The sequence below is a fragment of the Erythrolamprus reginae genome, chromosome Z (genome assembly GCF_031021105.1).
Source record: "Erythrolamprus reginae isolate rEryReg1 chromosome Z, rEryReg1.hap1, whole genome shotgun sequence".
Lineage (NCBI taxonomy): Eukaryota > Metazoa > Chordata > Lepidosauria > Squamata > Dipsadidae > Erythrolamprus > Erythrolamprus reginae.
The window spans coordinates 32,835,045-32,857,303 of record NC_091963.1 but is presented as its reverse complement, the minus strand read 5'-3'; the positions used below and the strand labels follow the sequence as shown (position 1 = coordinate 32,857,303).

At 39.9% G+C, this 22,259-nt stretch overlaps 1 protein-coding gene across 8 annotated transcripts in view; it reads right to left on the bottom strand.

Annotated features, from left to right (window-relative positions):
* KIAA1217 (KIAA1217 ortholog) overlaps positions 1–22,259 on the bottom strand; it is a 261,561-nt gene that overhangs the window by 226,387 nt on the left and 12,915 nt on the right. For 4 of the 8 annotated variants that reach the window (XM_070727217.1, XM_070727208.1, XM_070727218.1 and 1 more), the window contains exon 1: positions 16,885–17,089. The exons of 1 other annotated variant lie outside the window; for it this stretch is intronic. The gene's annotated coding sequence lies outside the window, so the exon portion shown is untranslated. Of the gene's footprint in view, positions 1–16,188; positions 16,208–16,783; positions 17,090–22,259 lie in introns of those variants that run through there. 3 more of the 8 variants (XM_070727209.1, XM_070727212.1, XM_070727211.1) reach the window with 2 other exon arrangements.

The following is a 22,259-nucleotide window of genomic DNA, read 5'->3' as shown; positions in this document are numbered from 1 at the left end:
AATTATTAAGTGAGCTTTGACTCATTTTGCAACCTTTGTTGCCACAGTTCTGAAGTGTATCACTGCAGGTTTTAAGTTAATAACATGGTTGCTGAGTGAATTTGGCTTCCTTGTTGATTTTGCTTGTCAGAAGGTGATCACGTGACCATGGGACATTACAACTGTCATAAATGTATGCCAATAGCCCGAGTGTCCAAATTTTGATCATGGGATGCTGCAATGGTCATAGAGTGTGAAATTGTCATATGTCACTTTTTTCAGTGCTGTTGTAACTTTGAACAGTCACTAAATTAATGGTTGCAAGTAGAGGACTACCTATAGTTGACACTAAACTTAACAAAATATGGTGCCAACCATAACTGAAATAGCGGGAAATATTATAATTGAACAATTTACATTAAGAACTCTTCACAAACCAAATCTCCAATAAGTGTGTCATTATCAAAAGACAAATCTAGTTGATATGAATGACTAGGCAGGAATATAAAGAAGATAATCCATTAAATCATTAAATCATAAGTTTAATTTTACATAGACAAGTACATAGCTTTTTTTTAAGAAATCAGAAGATAATCAGAACTGCAGAAAAACTATTATAGTACTACCAATCTGCCTTCCATTGAGGATCTGTATACTGCATGAATCAAAAAGAGGGCTATGAAAATATTTACTGACTCCTCACATCCTGGACATAAATTGTTTCAACTCTTACCCTCAAAACAATGCTATAGAGCACCATACACCAGGACAACTAGACCCAAGAACAGTTTGATTGTTTCCTTATTTCTTATTTGTATCCTATGACAATCATTGTTATATCTCATGATTCTTGACAAATGTGTCTTTTCTTTTATATACACTGAGAGCATATGCACCAATGACAAATTCCTTGTGTACTCAATTGCAACTGGGCAATAAAGAATCCTATTCTATCCTATCCTATCCTATCCTGCAGTCTGCATTGGTTGCCGATCAGTTTCCGGTCACAATTCAAAGTGTTGGTTATGACCTATAAAGCCCTTCATGGCATCGGACCAGAATATCTCCGGGACCGCCTTCTGCTGCATGAATCCCAGCGACCGGGTAGGTCCCACAGAGTTGGCCTTCTCCGGGTCCCATCGACGAAATAATGTTGTCTGGTGGGACCCAGAGGAAGAGCCTTCTCTGTGGCGGCCCCGACCTTCTGGAATCAACTCCCCCCGGAGATTAGGATTGCCCCCACCCTCCTTGCCTTTCACAAACTCCTTAAAACCCACCTCTGCCGCCAGGCATGGGGAAATTGATTCTACAATTATGGGCTGTTTCCATTTTATGTATGGTTTGTCTGAGATGTATGACTGTTTTTTATATTAAGGGTTTTAAATTGTCTTTTAATCATTGGATTTGTACTGTTTTGTTGTTGTGAACCGCCCTGAGTCTTCGGAGAGGGGCGGCATACAAATCTAATAAATAAATAAAATAAATGAATCCTATTCTATCCTATCTATTCTATGAAACTCCAAATAGCGGAGTTCATAATTGTCTGAAAAGCCAGTATATGCAGGATAGTTTGTTTGTTTGTTTGTTTGCTTCATTTATTAGATTTATAGGCCGCCCTTTTCCTCACAGACTCAGTTTTCCCTTTTACTTCTGAAAAGAATTTTAAAAATTACAAACAAGAGAAGATGAGTCATTCCAGATCCATCTTCCTTTTCATTGTGGCAAAAGCATGCAAAAAATATAATAGGAAAGTGAACACAAGAACAAGGGGACACAATCTGAAGTTAGTTGGGGGAAAGATCAAAAGCAACGGGAGAAAATATTATTTTACTGAAAGAGTAGTAGATCCTTGGAACAAACTTCCAGAAGACGTGGTTGGCAAATCCACAGTAACTGAATTTAAACATGCCTGGGATAAACATATATCCATCCTAAGATTTAAAATGCAGGAAATAGTATAAGGGCAGACTAGATGGACCATGAGGTCTTTTTCTGCCATTAGTCTTCTATGTTTCTAAAAAAATCCTGATTCTGCCCTATCAAAGTTCATGGAAGCTTTCCTCTTATCCTCTCTTACAGAGAAAGGAAATTTGGAGAGATGGTACAAACACAAAAAGAGGAAAAGTTTTGGAATTTGAGTGTCCTGTTTGCACACCATTAACACAATTTACATTAACAACTTGACATAGAAGTTCCCCATGGAACAGCTGCAAAAATAAAATATTGGTGTCTTGACATCAGTTCACGTCTTGCTACTAAGCCTTTAAAACATCTCCTAAAGGGTCACCTATGTTAGTCTGTTGCAGCAAAACAGTGACAGGTGTTGTGATTCTAAAAGTACTAACAGTTTCATTATAACACCAGCTATAGGGAACTAGAATCACAACTGTCCATCATGTGTCAACATCTTCAAAATCCTGAGAGCTAGAAACTTTAAAAAAAAAAAGAAAATAGAGACAAATAGCAGACAAAGTATATATTCTGCATTTTTATGTTTCATACTTCATCTGTACATTTGCTGTTATGCCATCATGCAAAAATTGATTTGGATACACAAGCTAATGTCTATGCCACTGCTGCTATTATTACTAAGGAGTGTGCAGAACTCTTGACTTATCAAGGACATGCATAGAGGAAGCGGGGGATTCCAGCAAATTTCCAGGAGATATGACTAATTATTCAGTCATAGAAGACAGATATATCAAAGTGTATAAAATAGTGTTTACTTTAGAAATAGAGTCAAGTTAAACAGTCTGGTCATTCACATTCAACTCAGTCAATAATTCTCAATGCAATATTATTACAAGCTGTCTTTGTCTTACATTTATTTATTTATTGGATTTGTATGCCGTCCCTCTCCGTAGACTCGGGGCGGCTAACAACAGTAATAAAAACAGCATATAACAATCCAATATTAAAACAGTTAAAAACCCTTATTATAAAACCAAACATACCTACAGACATACCATGCATAAAATTTTAAAGGCTTAGGGGGAAAGCCTTAGGGGGAACTTAAAGGCTCAGTTCCCCCATGCCTGGCGGCAGAGGTGGGTTTTAAGAAGCTTAATTACGAAAGGCAAGGAGGGTGGGGGCAATTCTAATCTCTGGGGGAAGTTGGTTCCAGAGGGCCGGGGCCGCCACAGAGAAGGCTCTTCCCCTGAGTCCCGCCAAGCAACATTGTAGTTGACAGAATCCGGAGAAAACCCACTCTATGGGACCTAACTGGTCGCTGGGATTCGTGCAGCAGAAGGCGGTCCCTGAGATAATCTGGTCCGGTGCCATGAAGGGCTTTATAGGTCATAACCAACACTTTTAATTGTGACTGGAAACTGATCGGCAACCAATGCAGACTGCGGAGTGTTGGTTTTAACATGGGCATATTTGGGAAAGCCCATGATTGCTCTCGCAGCTGCATTCTATTATCAGACATATCAGACATACATTACAGCTTACAAATATATCAAACTACCATTGGATACACAGAGCTTACTACATCAGTCACAGTGTATCAGCAGAAAGAGCAGAGAGAGCAGAGAGAGAACCATGGTTTCTGGCTCCCTCTTAAGGCAATTTGCAACACTACCTGTTAAAGCTGTAGTATTTCAATACATACAAGCATTCATTGTTAGCTTGTATATATATTGCAAACCCAACTGTCCCGTACATAGTACTAATAACAATTATAATTAAAAAGTGGTTACAACAGTTTTAGGCCTGAAAAGTAGTTCATCACTGTCTTACAGTTATTCAATGCAGGCACTATGGTTCAGATTTGCTCCTCCAATTACCACAGCAGTGCTGAACGATATCTGACAGCTGAACCAAGATGCCTCCAACTGCAGGTTGCATATAAAGCTTCATTGTTCAGTAGCATTGTGAATAATTTTTATAAAGGGTGACAGGGAACAGATGGTGGCAAATATTGCAAAGAGAATAGGAACCAAATAATTGTAGTGTCGAATTCAAGGAAGAAATGGATAATGATGCTCGCATTCTCAAGACCAGCATCTTCCAAACTCAACAACTTTTAAGATGTTTGGATTTCAATTCCCATAATTCCCCACCCATCAATTAAAGTTTCTACAGTTGAGAAACAGTGCCCTAGAAACCAATAGATAGAAAGCAATATGCAGAGTGGGAGGACACAAGCCAAAACCAGATGGGCCCGTACATATACGTTTATATGCTTTTTATATTCTTTCCCACTATCTTTGTTTTTGAGCTTGCTCTCCAACCAACCACCTATCCCCCCATGGAAGGATGCTGAGTTTACTCTTATCAGAGGACAGAACTGACTGCTTTAAGAGGGCTTTTAAAATGATCTGAGATCAAGTGAAATTAAAAAAATACAGTGATACCTCGTCTTACAAACCCCTCATCATACAAACTTTTCGAGATACAAACCCGGGATTTAAGATTTTTTTGCCTCTTCTTCCAAATTATTTTCACCTTACAAACTCAAGCCGCCGCCACTGGGATGCCATGCCTCCAGACTTCTGTTGCCAGCGAAGCGCCCGTTTTTGCGCTGCTGGGATTTTCCTGAGGCTCTTCTCCATGGGAAACACCACCTCCGGACTTCTATGTTTTTGTGATGCTGCAGGGGAATCCCAGCAGCGCAAAAATGGGTGCTTTGCTGGCCATGGAAGTCCGGAGGTAGGGTTTCCCAGTGAGGGGAGCCTCAGCAAAATTGCAGCATCACAAAAACACGGAAGTCCGGAGGTGGGGTTTCGAGTACTTCCGTGTTTTTGCGATGCTGCAATTTCGCTGAGGCTCCCCTCACTGGGAAACCCCACCTCTGGACTTCCGTAGCCAGCGAAGCACCCATTTTTGCGTTGCTGGGATTCACCTGCTGGGATTCCCCTGCAGCATCACAAAAACATGGAAGTCCAGAGGTGGTGTTTCCCATGGAGGGGAGCCTCATGGGAATCCCAGGAGCGCAAAAATGGGAGCTTTGGCTGGCAAAAAGGGTGAGTTTTGAGCTTGCATGCATTATTTGTTTATTTGTTTGATTGATTGATTTGATTTGTATGCCGCCCCTCTCCGTAGACTCGCTTTTCCATTGATTCCTATGGGAAACATTGTTTTGTCTTACCAACTTTTCACCTTACAAACCTCGTCCCAGAACCAATTAAGTTCATAAGATGAGGTATCACCGTATATGTGATGCAGAACTTACATTTTATTATAGGATGTTGCTGTTAATTATAAAATTGTGTCGGACCCATCATGACTCATCACGACTCCATGGACAATGCTCCCCCAGGCCTTTCTCTCCTCTACCATCTCATGGAGCCCATTTAAGCTCATTCAGATATTATAGATAGTAAAATATAATTCAAAAAGTGTTGGTACAACATGGATCCCAGTTAGTTTTCCACCCTGCTCAAGCTTTACTATTTTTTCCCAAATATGAAAGAAAAAGGAATGTTTCCACTGGCAGTCCCATCAGACCTCCATTATCCAAGTCAGTCCAGGAATAAATACTACATCAGACTTCTGTTCTCTCATTCAGCTGCAGTTTCCTTTGTAATTTCTTTGAGGATTATTTGGCCTATGGAACCCAGCAACTGAGTCTTATGTTTTAACTCCAATCTATACCCAAGAGGCAGCATTTTACCTATTCCTGATGTAAAGAGATCATTAACTTCTGTATGGAAAGGGAAAATAGGATATAATGATAAACAACCTAGAATCCTTTCAACAGTGGTCAAATAAATTTGAAGAATCAATCTGTGGAGTAACAGGGTTCATAACTTATTTCTGAAAGTCCAAAGAACTCGTAAATATTTCCAAGTTCACTTACAATAAACAAACAGAAATATTAAAATGTTATATATGTTTTTGGCATATATATGAAAGCTTTCAAGACTATAAACAGCTAAGACAGAGGTCTCCAAACTTGGCAACTTTAAGACTTGTGGACTTCAACTCCAAATTCTCCAGCTAGCTAAATTTGGGGAATTGGAATTGTATCCATTTCTTTTTCTAAAGAAGCAATCGATTCAGTTTAGTATACTAGTTAAAATTTTCTAAAAACGTAGGATGTCAGAAGGCTATTATTAAATACATAAAGACAACAAAATAAGATCTACCTACCATTCATTTATTTCCCACCCTTATTATTTTTGATGAGTAACTCAAGGAGGCAAATATATCTAACATTCCTTCCTTCTTTTAGTTTACTCATAACAAGAACCCTGTGAACTGGGTTATACCAAGAGAGTGACTGACCCGAAGTTACCCAGCTGGCTTTCATGCCTAAAGTGGGACTAGAACTCAAACTGTACTGGTTTCTTAACTTGGTGTTTTAAGTAGTAGATCAAACAATTCCTTAATTGCTATTAATGTGACACCAGTAATGAACTCTCACTCTTCTAAGCATGAAGAATCAAATCATTCTGGGAAAGAATGAACTAATTGTTTATGGCTGTTAAAACTATAATTTGTTCCCTTCTTCAGGAGTCTATCATTGCCTTGCCACACTACCAGATGGATATATTAATGAAATGAAATGAATATGTTAAAATCTCAGGCACAAGTTTAAATTGAATAAAACAACCACAGTAACCACTATTTTCATTGATAGCTATTTCTATGTTAGAGAGGACCAGATGCTTCCTGAGCCTTAATAGGCAGGAGTCTCTCACACACTAACAGCTGTTAGCACATGTTTTTCTTCTACTTCTTAATAATAGCAGCCAAAAAAGCATTCAGGAAAGATCTTCTGCATAATTGTTAATGCAGAAGAATTTTTCTCTTTTCAGAAAGGAATGCACACCAAAAGCATAAACGGCACAGATTAGCATCAAAGATCTCTGTATTATTTAAAATATTTTTTACAGAAAAAATAGAGGGATTTGCTCAAATATGCAGAGCTGTTTCTAACATATATTTTAAAGCTTTACAGTAAATTGCAATTGTCAAATAACTTCACTTACACTCTCTTTATCACAATCAGATTTTTTTAATGTTCAAAGGATAGCTTTTCTATGCAGACCAAAACTAAGCAACATCTTTTCATTTCTATTGAAATTACTGACTCAGTGCAAGTTAAAAAGAGCTAATAGCTTTTAGATAAGTTATATATACCACTTTAAAGATGTGTATTTTTCTCATCAGAATCAAATATTTATTCCCTCTGAAAGTAATTTATTTATAAGTCACAACAGATGGGTACACAATACCAGGCAACCATAAGAATCACAATGGTCTAGACCAGCCTTCCCTGATTGGATGCCCTCCAGAGGAACCGAAAAAAATGATGTCTGCACCAGCTGAAAAATTTTTGTATTGTCGTCACAACACTTCCCATGGCAAAAAGACATAAAATATGCAAATGGAAGAGTGAAGAATTTATATCAGGGTAAAGTTAGTATATTTCTATGCAATCATAGATACTAAAACTTTACATAAAGCAAGGATGGAGAACCTTTTTAGGGCAAACACAACAAGTATGCCCTGGAGCCAGCGGTGGGCTACGAGCCAGAAGGCTAAATTGCACTTGCCGCCGCGGCTCGTAGGTTCTTGTGGGACCAGTGCAATTTTGCTTTTGCACCTGTGGAGGGAGCAAAATCGTGCATGGAGCCGCAGGAAAAACCTCACCAAAACATGAGCGCAATTTTGCTGCCTCCATTTGCTGCTCCGCAACAGCAAATTCACGCTGATCCCGCAAGAACTTACGATTTAAAAACCCTAAAAATCCTAAAATAATTTAAAACATTCATTATCATTCACTTCATAAAACACACTAAAAACACTTGTTGGTCATTGGGAAAGATCTAATGACTGTTGCAACATAGTACTGTATCCAGGTTACTGCTGTAAGACACCTGTGTTGTCCCCTGTTTGACTTTCAGCAGATGGGAATTGCCTGAGTATAGCTGAAGGGCCGTACTCAGGTTTAACCTATGCTAAAGTCCAAACCCCGATGTTTTTCCTTCCCTAAGCACATGCCACAAAAGGCATGGTTCAGCAAAATTCCTCACTTTACTACCTCACTTACCTGTTGAGTGGTACCTTTCCAATTGGATGAACTTTGCTGCAGTATTATGCAATCATTTTGTATTGTCACATGTATCCTATCCTCTAGATGTCTGTTTATAATAAAAGGAGATCCCCTGACCTTGGTCAGGGTCATTTCACCTTGAACAAATTCAGGTCTATACCTTCTGATTTGGAGAACCCCGAGGTGACCCACTAGGAGCGGGGGGGGGGGTGTCCGCAAATGACCCCAGGTCTGGCGACAAAGATGAGTCTTTAAACTTTTTTGGAAGGCAAGGAGGGTGGGGCAGGGCAAATCTCCGGGGGGTGTGTGAGCTGATTCCAGAAGGCTGGATCCCCTACAGAGAAGGCTCTTCCCCTTAGGTCCTGCCAGCCGACATTGTCTGGCTGATGGGACCCTCAGGAGACCAACTCTGTGGGACCTGACCGGATGCTGGGATTCGCGCAGCCGAAAGCGGTCTCGGAGGTAATCTGGCCCTATGTCATGTAGGGTTTTATAGATCATAACCAATACTTTGAATTGTGTCCAGAAACCAATCAGCAGCCAATGCAGTCCACGGAGTGATGGTGAGATATGGGCATGCCTTGGAAGGCCCATAACCGCTCGTGTGGTTGCATTTTGGATGATTTGAAGTTTCCGAACACTCTTCAAAGGCAGAAGTTCATTTCCGGTAGAGGTTCATTTCCAATCTTCTGGTTGGCACATTGGGCCATTTTTTGCCATCCCTAGGGTTCAGGAGGCTTTCCTGAAGCCCAGGGAGAGCAAAAATCCTCGATAAAAAGGCTGGAAATCAGCTGGCCAGCATGTCTATGCATGCTGGAACTGAGATAGGGCAACACCCCACGTGCCCTCAGATCACTGTTCTAGGAGCACCGTATTTATTTGCTGATTTTTGCAACATAATACCATTCATTAGGCCATTGTGGGATATAAATTTAATACATAATCTTTTGTTTGAGACCATATATAATTATGCCTCGAGATAACTTATAATTGTGGCTCAAATTATTACTTATAATTTGACCTTGTTCACAAGTACATGAGAGAACCAACAAATCTTCTTCATTAGCCCAGATACTTTCTGTTCAGTGATGCTACAGATATTGTCATGTCAAAAATATTCATAACAAAGATGATCTGTGAATGCTTCCTATCCCAAATGTAATAATGTAACTCGCAAAAGCCTGTATCTCACACATCTCATACTTACTTCTGGAAACTTAAATTAACAAAAACTCAAAAGAATATCAATGAAAGAAAATGTAAGAAATCATGGCAGTTCTTTGTGTATCTTCCTACTGTATCAAAATATCTATGTGTTGTAGGAAGAGAAATTCAACAGAAAGGGAGAAAATCATGGCAGATTACATATGAGCTGGGGTGGAGCAGCAGGTAGAGTGCTGTACTGCAGGCCACTGAAGCTGACTGTAGATCTGTAGGTCAGCGGTTCAAATCTCATCACTGGCTCAAGGTTGACTCAGCCTTCCATCCTTCCAAGGTGGTAAATATGCTTGCTCTGTTTAAAAAAAGTGCTATTGCTAACATGTTGTAAGCCACCCTGAGTCTAAGGAGAAGGGCAGCATAAAAATTGAATGAATGGATGAATGAATGAATAAATAAAATAAATATCAATGAAAATAAAAATAAAAAATAAAGCATTAAACATGAGAAGACAAGAGAGAACTAGAATTGCATCTAATCTACAGAATATTCTAGGAGTTGCAGTCCACACATCTTAAACATGTCAAAGTTGAGAAACATTGGTCCAGAAACTCAATGTTGATAGGCAGCTTCAAGTCTTCCACAGATGTCTTGAGTGTCTTTATCTTTAATTTGGACCTGGACATCCTTAGTAGAGCAATATCCAGATAAAGCCCTTCAAAGGAAGGCACCCTAAAAACATAGGACCTGGTGTTCTGTAGAGGACAGACACTGCTGATTCCATCTCCTAAGTAGAAGGAAACAGAGCTGAAAGTGTTTTTTTGCAGACTGCTGTGAAATTGAATTGCATGGGAAGAGGAATGAATAAAGACCAGACCACACAGAAATTGCAAACTGTGTCTCTCCTAGGGTGCAAGTAAACAGTGCCACTCCTACCTCACCACCACATCAAAGGGCATGACAGCTCCTGATGTTTGGTGTACAACACCCAGAATTCACTGTCATGAATTTTGCGAAATTGGTGCAATTTAACGAGGAAGAACAGACCAAGTGGAAGAGCCAGGAGGATATACAGAACAAAACAAGAATGCACTCAGTGGTGATAAGAGCAGGATTTTCTTCCCTCATTCTGTTGTGCTATTTCAGCAAGTGTATTCACTACCAAAAAAAAGGAACAGAAAACCTTTTCAGCAAGAGATTTACCCAGTTTGTTTATTTGCACTCTCCTAATAGTTCTCTGAAAGAGGGTTTTAAATTTGAGAGATTAAAATCAGTCAGGACTGACCCGCACAGTCTGCTTTTGTTCAGAGAGATGCAAAACTACAAAATGCTTTTGTGCATTCAAGCTTAGAAAGCTGCACCTCACACTGTTTATATTACTCACCTCCAATATAAATGTACTATCCATTGCTGAAATGCCCCGGCTTAAACCTAGTAACATTCCAACTTGTACCAAAGAAAAACACGGGAGCTTCTGGAAGGCTTACCTTCCACTTTCTATTGTGCAGGTGCAGAACTGATTATAGTATTTAGGAGGGGCTGTCTACTCCAAGAAACATCTTATTTATGTTTTTTTTCCTGTTAAATGTTCCTATTAACAAAGATTATAGGCCTCTGCATAGCATCTTTGAGATCAAAGCAAGTGTAGAGATTATTTTTTTTTTCCAGATGAGCAGAATCCAAGCTTATTTTCTATTGATGCTACCTAGATAAATTTTGGAGATGTTTTTCAAATGTCCTTAAAAAGCTTAACAAGACCTACCATGGTTAAACTAGTGAAGATATTTTCTTGAGAAGTCTCTATCTGCTATGTTGGGATGTAAGGCATTCTTTGTCCTATGCGCTATAAAGTTATTCAAGGTTTTTTAATACTTTGAGAGCTTATACTAGTTTTTTCTTCTTCCAAAGTGTTTAAAATTTTTAAAAGAATCCAATTGGGTTTGCCTTCTTAGGGATGCCTTGGGTGTTCTTTCAAAGTTCAGACTGACCATCCGCCTAGAACAGTGTTTCCCAACCTTTTTTGAGCCGTGGCACATTATTCACATTTACAAAATCCTGGGGAACATTGAGCGGGGGCGGGGGGCGGGTGTGTGTGTGTGTAAAAAAAAGTTTGGACAAAAAATATCTCTCTTCCTCCCTTTCGCTCTATTTTTCTCTCTCCCTCTTTCTCTCTCTCTCTCCCTTCCCTCCTCTTTCTTTCCCCTCTCTCTCCATCTCTCTTTGTTTCTCCCTTCCTTCCTCTCTTTTTTGCCCTCCTTCCCTCTCTCTCTTTCCCTCACCCTCCTTCCCCTCTCTTTCTCTCTCTCTCTTGCTGTCTTTCTCTCTTTCTCTCTTCCCCTCTCTTTCTCTCTCTTTCTCTCTCTCTTTCTCTCTCTCTCTTTTGCTTTCTCTCTTTCTCTCCCCCCTCTCTCCCTCTCTCTTGCTATCTCTCTTTCTCTCTCTCTCTTTTGCTTTCCCTCTTTCTCTCCCCCTCTCTCTCCTTCTTTCTCTCCCCCCTCTCTCCCTCTCTCTTTCTCTCTCTCCCTCTCTTGCTATCTCTTTCTCTCTCCCCCCCTCTCTCCCTCTCTCTCTCTCCCTCTCTTGTTATCTCTTTCTCTCCCCCTCTCCCCCTCTCTCCTTCTCTCTCCCCCTCTCTTGCTATCTCTTTCTCTCTCTTTCTATCCTCCCTCTCTTCCTCTCTCTACCTCTCTTGCTATCTCTTTCTCTCTCTTTCTCTCCCCCCTCTCTCCCTCTCTTTCTCTCTCCCTCTCTTGCTATATCTTTCTCTCTCTTTCTCTCCCCCCTCTCTTCCTCTCTCTTTCTCTCTCTCCCTCTCTTGCTTTCTCTTTCTCTCCCCCCTCTCTCCCTCTCTCTTTCTCCCAGTAGCTGTCGGGCGACGGCAGGGTGATCAGCTGTGAAGCGGAGTTCCAGAACGGAGGCACAGATGGCGGTGGCTAGACGCCGTACATTTCTGGCGTTGCGCTGGGCATGGACGTGGGGCTTGAGCCTCCGTCCTGGTCCAGCCAGCAGGCAAGTGCCAGCCATGCAATTCCAGCATTTCAAGCCGCCGCCGTCGGTGCCTCTGTTCCTCTGTTCCGTAGCTCCGCCTCACAGCTGATCACCCTGACGTCGCCCCACGGCTACTGGGAGAAAGAGAGAGGGAGAGGGGGGGAGAGAAAGAGAAAGCAAGAGAGGGGGAGAGAGAGAGGGACCACCCTGCCACCGCCCCACGGCATGGCTCCTGCCCGCTGCCGCTGCCATCACCCTCCCGCTGCGCGCCGCCCTCCCGCTGCCGCTGCCCTCCCACCAAGCCCCAAAGCTCACCTGCTGACAGGGAAGCTCCAGCCGGGCGGGGCGCCACAGCTGCTGGAAAACTTGGAAGGCGCAAAGAAGCAAGCTCAGCTTCCGGTCTCACAACTTTTTTCTCTTCGCAAAAAGTTGCGAGACCAGAAGCTGAGCTTATTTCTTCGCGGCACACCTGACCATGTCTCGCGGCACACCAGTGTGCCGCGGCACACCGGTTGGGAAACACTGGCCTAGAAAACATCTGCCACATGTTTTCTGGGGTTACAATTTATAGCCCAGAGGTCTATAAAGTGACTGCCCAGAGGACTGTTCTGGCAGTCAGAGGTCTCCAAACTAGGCAACTTTAAGATTTGTGAACTTCAACTCACAGAATTCTCCAGCCAACTATGCTGACAGGAGAATTCTGGGAATTGAAGTCCACAAGCCTTAAAGTTGCCAAGCTTGGGGGACCCTTGTGGTAGCCAAATGGCCCTTTAATAGGTCTATTCACATCCTTATTGATTTTCTCCATAATAACTTTCTGAATAAAGTATGGAAAAACAGGAAGCTGCTAGGTTTTTGTTTTGTTTTTAAATCTCAAACTACACTTCCAAATTACCACTTTTCCAACTCCAGAGACACTAATTCCAGTATAAAATGCAACCAGATTGAATTGAAGTGCACCAGCATGGGAAATTACTGATTCCTTTCTTTTATTTGCAGAGTATTTTAAAGGCAGATAAGGTGGTCCTTCTTTTCAATAGACAACTAGATTGTGTGTAAAGAAAGCATTGAGTCGCCTTGTGGATGGCTAGACTTTTCGCTTCCTTTACACTGTCTTATATCCAGAGGTGAGCTGCTAAGGTGGAACGGTGACCTGCACTCGCCCTTGTGGCTCCCAGTGCTAGTAGAGTCCAGAGCAATTCTGCTACTGCACCTGTGAAGATAGCGGAATCACATATGGAGATGCAGGTGTATCCATGTTTTGGTGTGGTTTTTTGCTTCTGTGCACCATAGTTCCCTCTAAGCTGAGCAGTGAGCAATGGCTCACTTAGAAATCATCATCAACTCAGAGTTTTTCAAACCTGCCCAGAAGCCGAGATGGAAAGAGTGCCGCCCAGTCCCGAAGGGACTGCCGCTCAGACACTATACTTTTCCGCCCCCCCCCAAAAAAAAAATATTAGAGGGAACACTGCTGTGCACGCAAAAAAACCACGCCGAAACACAGCTGGTTTCTGTGCGTGATTCTGCTACCTGAACAGATGCATTAGCAGAATTGTGCTGGACTCCGCTACTACTCAGACCCATGGGGGCGAGCACACGTCACCGTTCCACCTTAGCAGCCCCCCCCCTGCTTATACCACACAGTAATTTCTCACCAAAGAAAAAAGGTGACACCTGCTGAAATTCTGAGCAATTGCAAGCATTTGGCACAATGCCACTCATCTTTCGTATCAAAACATTGGAAGGGCCATGATGGTAATACTGTGATATCATCATAAATTCATGTAAATAGACACTGAGTCTCTTACCTTTTAGCGGTTTTATCATAGAGGTGGAATTTTCTTTACTTACATTTAAATTTTTTTAATTATAAATAAAATTTTGTTAGGAAATTGCCTTACAGTGGGAAAAATTTATTACTCTATGCCATTTGTTTTTGACAATATTCTTTTCTGACTCTTATATGTTAGATACAATTGAATCAGTTTCTCAAATCAAAAATAATATTTTCTTCATGCAATATGCAGAGTGGTTCCTCCCAGAATCAGAAGTGAACTTTCTACATTCAAACATGACTCTATTCACTATGATATCCCAGTCCTATCTCAGAACCCCAGTTAAGCTTTCAAGAATAAGAATTACAGCTATATCAATACTGTAATTCAAAAGAATCATTCTTTGAAAACATTCCAGAATTTGCTGTACATGGAAAAATACTGCCTTTGTCTTTGCTGTGAAAATTCCATAAACTGGACTTTTTAAAAGTCTTGTCTTAGGTATACCTTGCTTAAATACAGAACAAATTAACCTCAGATTCAATGGGATGCGCAAACACATTAGTATAGTGCTTCTTAACACCAGATATGTAGACTTTAGTTCCCAGAATTCCCTAATCAATGTTCAGCAAGCATCCCCTCTTGGAATTCTGGGAGTTAGGATCCACATAACTTAACATTGCCGAAGTTAAGAAATATTGCATTAGAGCATATGGGAATGATCAATACCTCTTCAACATGACCCCTGATAAGAACTTGATTGATCCAATGGGCATAAAGGCAAACCAAATAATTTACATCTAACTGTCCTCCTCCTGCATCTGAAACCATTTGCTGCCTACTATGTATCCAGATTAACTGATGCAGTGGCTTCATATTTTTGCTGTAAAAAGTGCAAAGTACTAGTCTTTAGAAAAATCATTGGCTGAGCATCTCTGGTATGGAAAACGGATGAATAAAGGCACTTAAAAACCAAAGCGTGGAAACCTGATCATATTACATCCTCTAAAGAAACACAAAAATACTAGGGGGTGATTCAAAATAATTTGGTGCCTTTGGAAAGCAGCACCCACATCAAAGCAACCACTGAACTGTTCTTTAGCTAAGGGGAATGTTAGAAATAGATGCAAGGCAACGCTTTGTGAGCAAGTGAAAGAGAGGTCCTCCATTTGAATGTCTACAGTTTGAATGTCTACAATTTGAATGTCTTATAAACACAACCCCAAACAACAACAACAACAACAACAGAAAAAGAGAAAAAACTTGCAGCATTCTATTGTTGAAAGCGATGATAAACTACTCAATTTTAAATATTAGTTCAAATTTCATCCAACCTTATGCTGAGCATCCGCTCCAGTACTAAATAGGGGCAAGGCCTAAGTAGAAAAAAAAAGTGGCTCCAATGTTTATTTTGAAATACCTTCATTTTCTTTATAGCATCATTTATGGCAATATTCCAGATTCGTCATTCCCATTTCATTGAGTTTTGACATAAATACAAACATTCTTTCTGTTGCAAAGATCCAACAATTGCCCTTCCCCATGTATATCTGGTTTACTTATCTAATTTAAATCAGTTTTTGCTATTTTCTCTCTTTTAGATTTATAAAGCTAAAACACTGCACAAGCAATATGTGGGACCCAGGGAGAAAAACTGTAGCTGAACAACTCAGAATATATTGATCCGACACCAGTACAATATAAATATACTGCTGTTGACACCGTATTTCTATCATGATGGATATTCAATAGTTGAATATTTATTGATTTAGTGTACATTTTTTGTTGAAATCAAATGTTCATTTTTCTACACATGGTTCCCAATCATAAATTTATTCATGGAATATTAGAACTGACTCTGGTTGCTCCATATCTCCTTCCATTTGTCTACTTCATCAACCACAATCAGCATAATTAATGCAAATTGCCCAATTTATTTGACACGTTCACCCTGGCATATTTTAATATTAAACACATAAAGCATCAGTCCTTTCTTAAACCAACAACAAAAAAACAGGCTTGGAATTAATTCTATAAATTACCATTAGTAAACTAATACTGTACTAGCAATTTATCTACAAGTGCCATGTGAATTAGATTCATAATGTTCTGGACAAAATATAGTTTCATTTTCTTCTACTTATTTTGTAAGCATTTTGTGCCTCTAAAATTCACTTCTGCTTGTGTTAGTGATAAAAAATATTTTTACAGCTTTCCATTTTCGTCGTATTGCTAAGAGAATAAAAAGGTGTTTTAAACAATTATGTCCAATCTTCATCTTACCAAGTCCTTTAAATTGAATTGGTGACCTTTCCTGCTTCAAAGATTTGGGCCAACATACCCATTATTCATCTCAAGAAAACTAAACTACTTCCTTTGATGATCTGATGGTAACAGCAGCAACAGACTCCCAGCGACTATATGCTAGCAACGAAAAACAAGGAAACATTTTCTAGCTAGCCAAGTAACTTTTTGCAGGACAAAAAAAAAAGAAGAAATAAGAAAAGAATGAATCATATTCTTCCATTGCAAAACTTCCAGGCTCCTGATAGGAATGTACTGTCAGAAGAAGAGAGGTATTTTAAAACTATTCTTCAGAATACTGAACATTTTTGAGCCACAAATTAGGACTTTATGAATTCACTCACAACGAGCCTAACAATGAAAATCAAACCATCCGATCAGAACAGTTCCCGAAATAAAAGTAATGACGCTTTCCTATTTTTAGCATGTCTCCCCGACCGAAATCAAGCTTTTGTTTCCGCATTTCCCATCCCACGAAATATTGGCTGATCATTTCAATATCAATCAAAAGTTGGGTGGGGCAGATGAAGGGAGGTAAGAGAACAAGGGAGAGAAACAAGAGAGAAATACATACGGGAGATTAATTCAAGTCTATTCTCCAGAAGACAATGCAGCAAAGTAAACTTCATCCCACATCATCGCTTCTGCCAGATAAAAAGGGAAACGTCTGTTTACCTAATTAGAGGACTCCAAAGGCAACCCGAGAGATTAGTTCCAGAACATTTCCTGTAGCCACCAAAATCTTTAATTCACAACAAAATCTCTTTACAACCCAGGCAGGTGAAACATCTTCCATGTCTCCACCGCAACTCCTTTAACTCCTTTTGTGAGTCAAACTTTCTCATTTGCATGAAAGCCTCCTCCAGCCTATGGGACTTTGAACAGCTACAAGTTACGCTAGCTGTCTTAACACGCTTTCCGAGTATGATATCACCCATCTCCATGGTTACTTTAACCCCACCTGCCCGTACAGCAAAGTTAACCTGTCAGATTCAGACCACAGGATACAATTTAGCTATTTGTCTTGAGTCAATGTTTAACCATCTGCTCCTTGGCACACAATCTTCCAGAAGTTAACTCACAAAAACAGAAGAGATTTTTTAAAATATATATATATATATAAGGCAAAATAAATTACTGCAGGAATATAGTGCTTTAAAAAAACAAGTTGCAGCAATACATTGGTTGTCTGCCTGTCCTGTCCAACAATACAGAATGACTATTCTAAAGGGGTATCCACACCCCAGAATGGTTATGTCCACGAGCTGGATTTCACTGAATTTTAATATTATAGTTTCAGTGGTTCATTGTTTCCTTTTGCAATTTTTTTTAAGGAACCAATAATCCTCTCTAAGTAGTACAACCTGTCAAACAGGTTTAGCTTGGAAGCTTGTTTTCCCCATTTTATTTAGAAAGCCTGCCTCTTTATTTTGAGCTCTTCCTAGCACGCACTGTTTCATTCCAACTATCTCCTGGCGTCAACAATGATTTTTAAAAACTTTTTGGGTGATGTGCTCACCTCTGAAAGCATATTCCTATGGACTTCGGTGTGAGAAACATTGTTCCTACAACAGGGGAAAGGTGCTGCCTTTCTAAATCGTCCAGAACACTTTAATATAATTCCACTTTTTTTTTCTTTATCTCTCCCTTCTTTTGTGGTGTACATACAACTGGAACCATACATGCACTTTGATCGAGTCAGATTTTCGTGGCCAGGTGAGCAAAACGTCTTCTTCCTCATCCATGTCACAGCACTCTCTGGAGTCGTGATACATTCTAATATCCTTTCTAGAAATATCTGCCAAAGTGTGTGTGGGATATTTTTGAAACTTGTGAAGGAGGCCATTTTGAGACTTAAATAGCTCTATTGGTGAATTAGTTATTCTTACTCTCTCTTCACCTGGAGTTTGTATCACTGCTTTCAATAAAAGTGACTATATATATATATATATATATATATATATATATGTATGTATGTATGTATGTATGTGTGTGTGTATATATATATATGAGCCAGTGAGATATAAGAATTTATATACTGTTCAAAAAAAATAAAGGGAATACTCAAATAATACATCCTAGATCTGAATGAATGAAATACTTTTCATTGAATACTTTCTTCTATACAAAGTTGAATGTGCACAACAGCATGTGAAATTGATTGTCAATCAGTGTTGCTTCCTAAGTGGACAGTTTGATTTCACAGAAGTTTGATTTACTTGGAGTTATATTGTGTTGTTTAAGTGTTCCCTTTATTTATTTATTTTTTGAGCAGTGTACAGTATTTGATTAATAAAGAAGAGCCAGATCTGTAAGTTTATTGCTTGAATCCTAGTACGGTATTATGTAGAGGTTAGTGTTTAAAAAACAATTCTTTCAATAGATATTTCCTCTAAAATAACTATAAAAAACTTTCAAACCAAGACAAACATTGGGAAATAAAAAGGATCTGTCCTGAAGTATCGTTTCCGAAAGCTGTCCCACCATCTCTAAGACATATACAGAAATGGAAGAACTTTAAATTCAGTTTTAAAACTTTGAAGTGACTTAGGTGAACGCTTTCTCTAGGGAAGCTCCTTTACAGTACACACTTCCATTTAGGAGAAGGAGAAGAGGTGCCTTTATAATCATGAAAGGGAAGCTGACAAACGCAACTCCTTTCTGTCATTGTACCTGGCTGCTTCCCAGAAAAATTACAATGGATGTGATTGTGTCCCCATAGATTATTCAGAGGGGGAAAAAGGTGGTTTCCTGGATCAGCTCCTTGATGAATGAACCCCCGTAAAAGAGACAAACACAGGATGGCTAAAGCACTGGGATGAATCACCAGGACTATCATATTACAAAATGCACACACACACATACACACAACAAAACTTGGCACTCAGTACTGATTATCAACTAGAGATCTGATATTCTGAAGAGTCCATTTCCAAACTTCCAACTCATTTACTATATGTTTTATTATTGGACAAATACTCAGTTTGAGTAGCTATTTCTAGAACAGAGGACTCTGATATAGAGGGAGGGAGGGAAAGGGAGAGGGAGGGAGGGGGAGAGGGAGAAAGGGAGAGAGAGACAGAGAGGGGGGAGAAGGAGAGGGAGAGCCACACAGTGTAGGTACTAATGTTATTGAATATGTTTTATTCATCATATATTCATAATATGTTTTATTTTAAGTCACTATTTCTAAACCACATACTATTTGTAGTTTTAAAATAAATATTGATACTTATATTGCAATGTTCTAAGATCACTTTTACAGCACTTAATTCCAGTTTTTTAGCAAAACCACATCCACAGCAGCTCATTGGATCACTTTACAACCACTCCGTTTACTTAATGACTGCCACAAAAAAAGTTTGTAAAAATGGGTCAGTCATCACATGACCAATTCATTTTACAACCATCATGTCATACAAACATTATGGGCAGGCTTCATTACAGTCATACTATATGTAAAGGACAACCTATATGTTATTTATAGAAATAGACAAAACCCTTTTTAACTTTATCTTTTGCTTGTCAGCCAAGACCAACTACTCCAGATGTATATCTTCTGGTTGCAGCATATGGGCACAACCCACAACTTATTTTTGCCACCTATTTTAACCCTCCCAGAAAATATTCAGAGCATGACAAGCCAACTGATTCTATACGACACTTCAGTTTTCCACAATGCCACTCAAAATGTCTTTCTCTGAAATAATGCTAGAACATAAAAGTAGTGACTTTTAGCCCCCTGACAATATTCAGAGTACTGATGGTAAAAGTAGAAGAACAAACAAACCAAAAAAAAAAAAATCTATTTTCTTACGGTTGTTCAAACGCAGAAGCAGCCCCGTTACTAGGTTTGATCCGTGTTTCTCAATGTTTCTCAATGTTTCAATTCCCAGAATTCTCATGCATCTTCAAGAAGCCACTGCTAGACAAGACCAGGTGATTTTTATTCAGTATCCAACTTTTTCTCTTTTTAAGAAAGGTTGTCAAGAAGGGAGTCCTGCAACAGCTTCAAAGGATCCTGAACAAAATTGATTATCTGGAGAACTTTCAGTTGGGTTTCAGGCCTAGACAAGGAACTGAAACTGCACCGTTTGCACTTTTAGGTGTTCTACTTGACTTCACAGGAGTCTTCATTGACCATGGTATTTTTCTGGACTAGTTATAAGAGTTAGCTCTGTATCGTGCTGGTTCTCCTCTTTCCATTGCAACTGTTCTGGTTGAGGTTGTTCCATCCTTAGTCCCTGCATTATGGAATGCCACAGGGTACAATATTTTTTCTGCCCTGATTAACACCCACATGATTATCAACACAGAAACTGCTGGGTGAGGTCATTCATAACCATGAGCTGAGGTATTATCCATATGCTGATGCCACCCAGCTTTATGAAGTAATCAATGCTTTGGCTTGGAGGTCATCTGGAATTTGCCTCATTAATGGGTAGTAAATCTGGAATTTGCTACCCAGTTATGGTTGGGGTGGCCCTGAAGCAGACAGATCCAGTGCAATTTCTGGAAGTCCTTTTGGACATATGACTCCTGCTAGATGACCAGATGACAATTGTGCTGGAAAGGTATTAGCATAGCTTTTTGGTTTGTATGTTTATTGTGCTCATTCCTAAAACAGGAGGCCCTACACTCAAGTCACTCACACCCTATTCATCTCCTGCATAGATTACTGTAACACATTGTACATGGGGCTGATATAATTGTATGTGGGAATGAGTCTGAGAGATGGGGGAAGGGCAAGAGAGAGGGGGGGAGAGGAGAGGAAAGATGTTGCCTGGGAAACAATCAGATAAGAAGGGTCCTCGCCTGTAGCTCCATAATGGGGCAGAGAAAAAACACAGAAAGTTTCTCTCCCTAATTTATCAAACTATAAAAAAATATGCAGGAGATTTATACTTTCCTCATGATTTTGCTAAGGTAGCCTTACAATAAAGAAGAATGAGCTTATCTGATCGTGTTTCCGGTCTGAACTACCTGGGAAAGTTGAAGATTCCCTTGAAATGCAAAAGCGGGTACCACATATAAACACATGGGAAGGTAACAGCGTTCCATGTTTCACAGTATGCTGTGAGCTGTCAGGTATCAGCCAAATGGCCATGGAAATATCTCTGGACAATGCCAGCTGTTTGGTTCCAGAAATGGAGTCAGCTTCAACCAGCAGAGTAAAATCTATGGGGACACCGTAGAAACAGATCTGCGACCACTTAGAAAAAACAAAGTAATAACCAACAGCCAACATGGGTTTGCTAAGAATAAACCAATCTCGTTTTCTTCATCAACACTGTAACCAAACTAATAGACCAGAGAACCACAGTGGACATAGTATAGCTGGACTTCAGCAAAGCATTTGACAAAGTGGACAGCAACATACTTCTCCGCAAGCTAAAAATAAGTGGGCCAGACAGCTACACAACCAACTAGCTGACCAACTGTACCCAACGAGTAGTCCTCAATGGACCCAAGCCCACATGGAGAGAAGTAAGCAGTGGGGTACCACAAGGTTCCATCCTAGCCCCAGCATTCTTTAATATCTTCATTAAAGATCTAGATGAAGAAATAGAAGGGGAACTAACCAAATTTGCAGATGACACCAAGCTGCCGGGAATAGCCAATATCACAGAGGACATGCTCAGGATCCAGATTGATATTGACAGGCTTGTGCACTGGGCCCAAACAAATAAAATTAAATTCAATGCAGAGAAAAGTAAAATCCTACACTTAGGTAAGAAAAACCAAAGACATAGATATAAACTGGGTGAAACCACACCCAATAGCAGTGACTTCAAGAAGGATCTTGGAGTTTTGGTGGACAACCAACTAAATATGAGCAAGCAATGTGCAGCGGCAGCCAAAAAGGCCAATACAATCCTGAGTTGCATTGAAAGAGGGATACAATCAAGGACTGGGGAGGTAATAATACCACTTTATAAAGCCTTAGTTAGACCACACCTAGAGTACTGCATTCAGTTTTGGTCATTGCATTACAAAAAGACATTGAAACCCTAGAGAAAGTGCAGAAGAGAGCAACCAGGATGATAAGG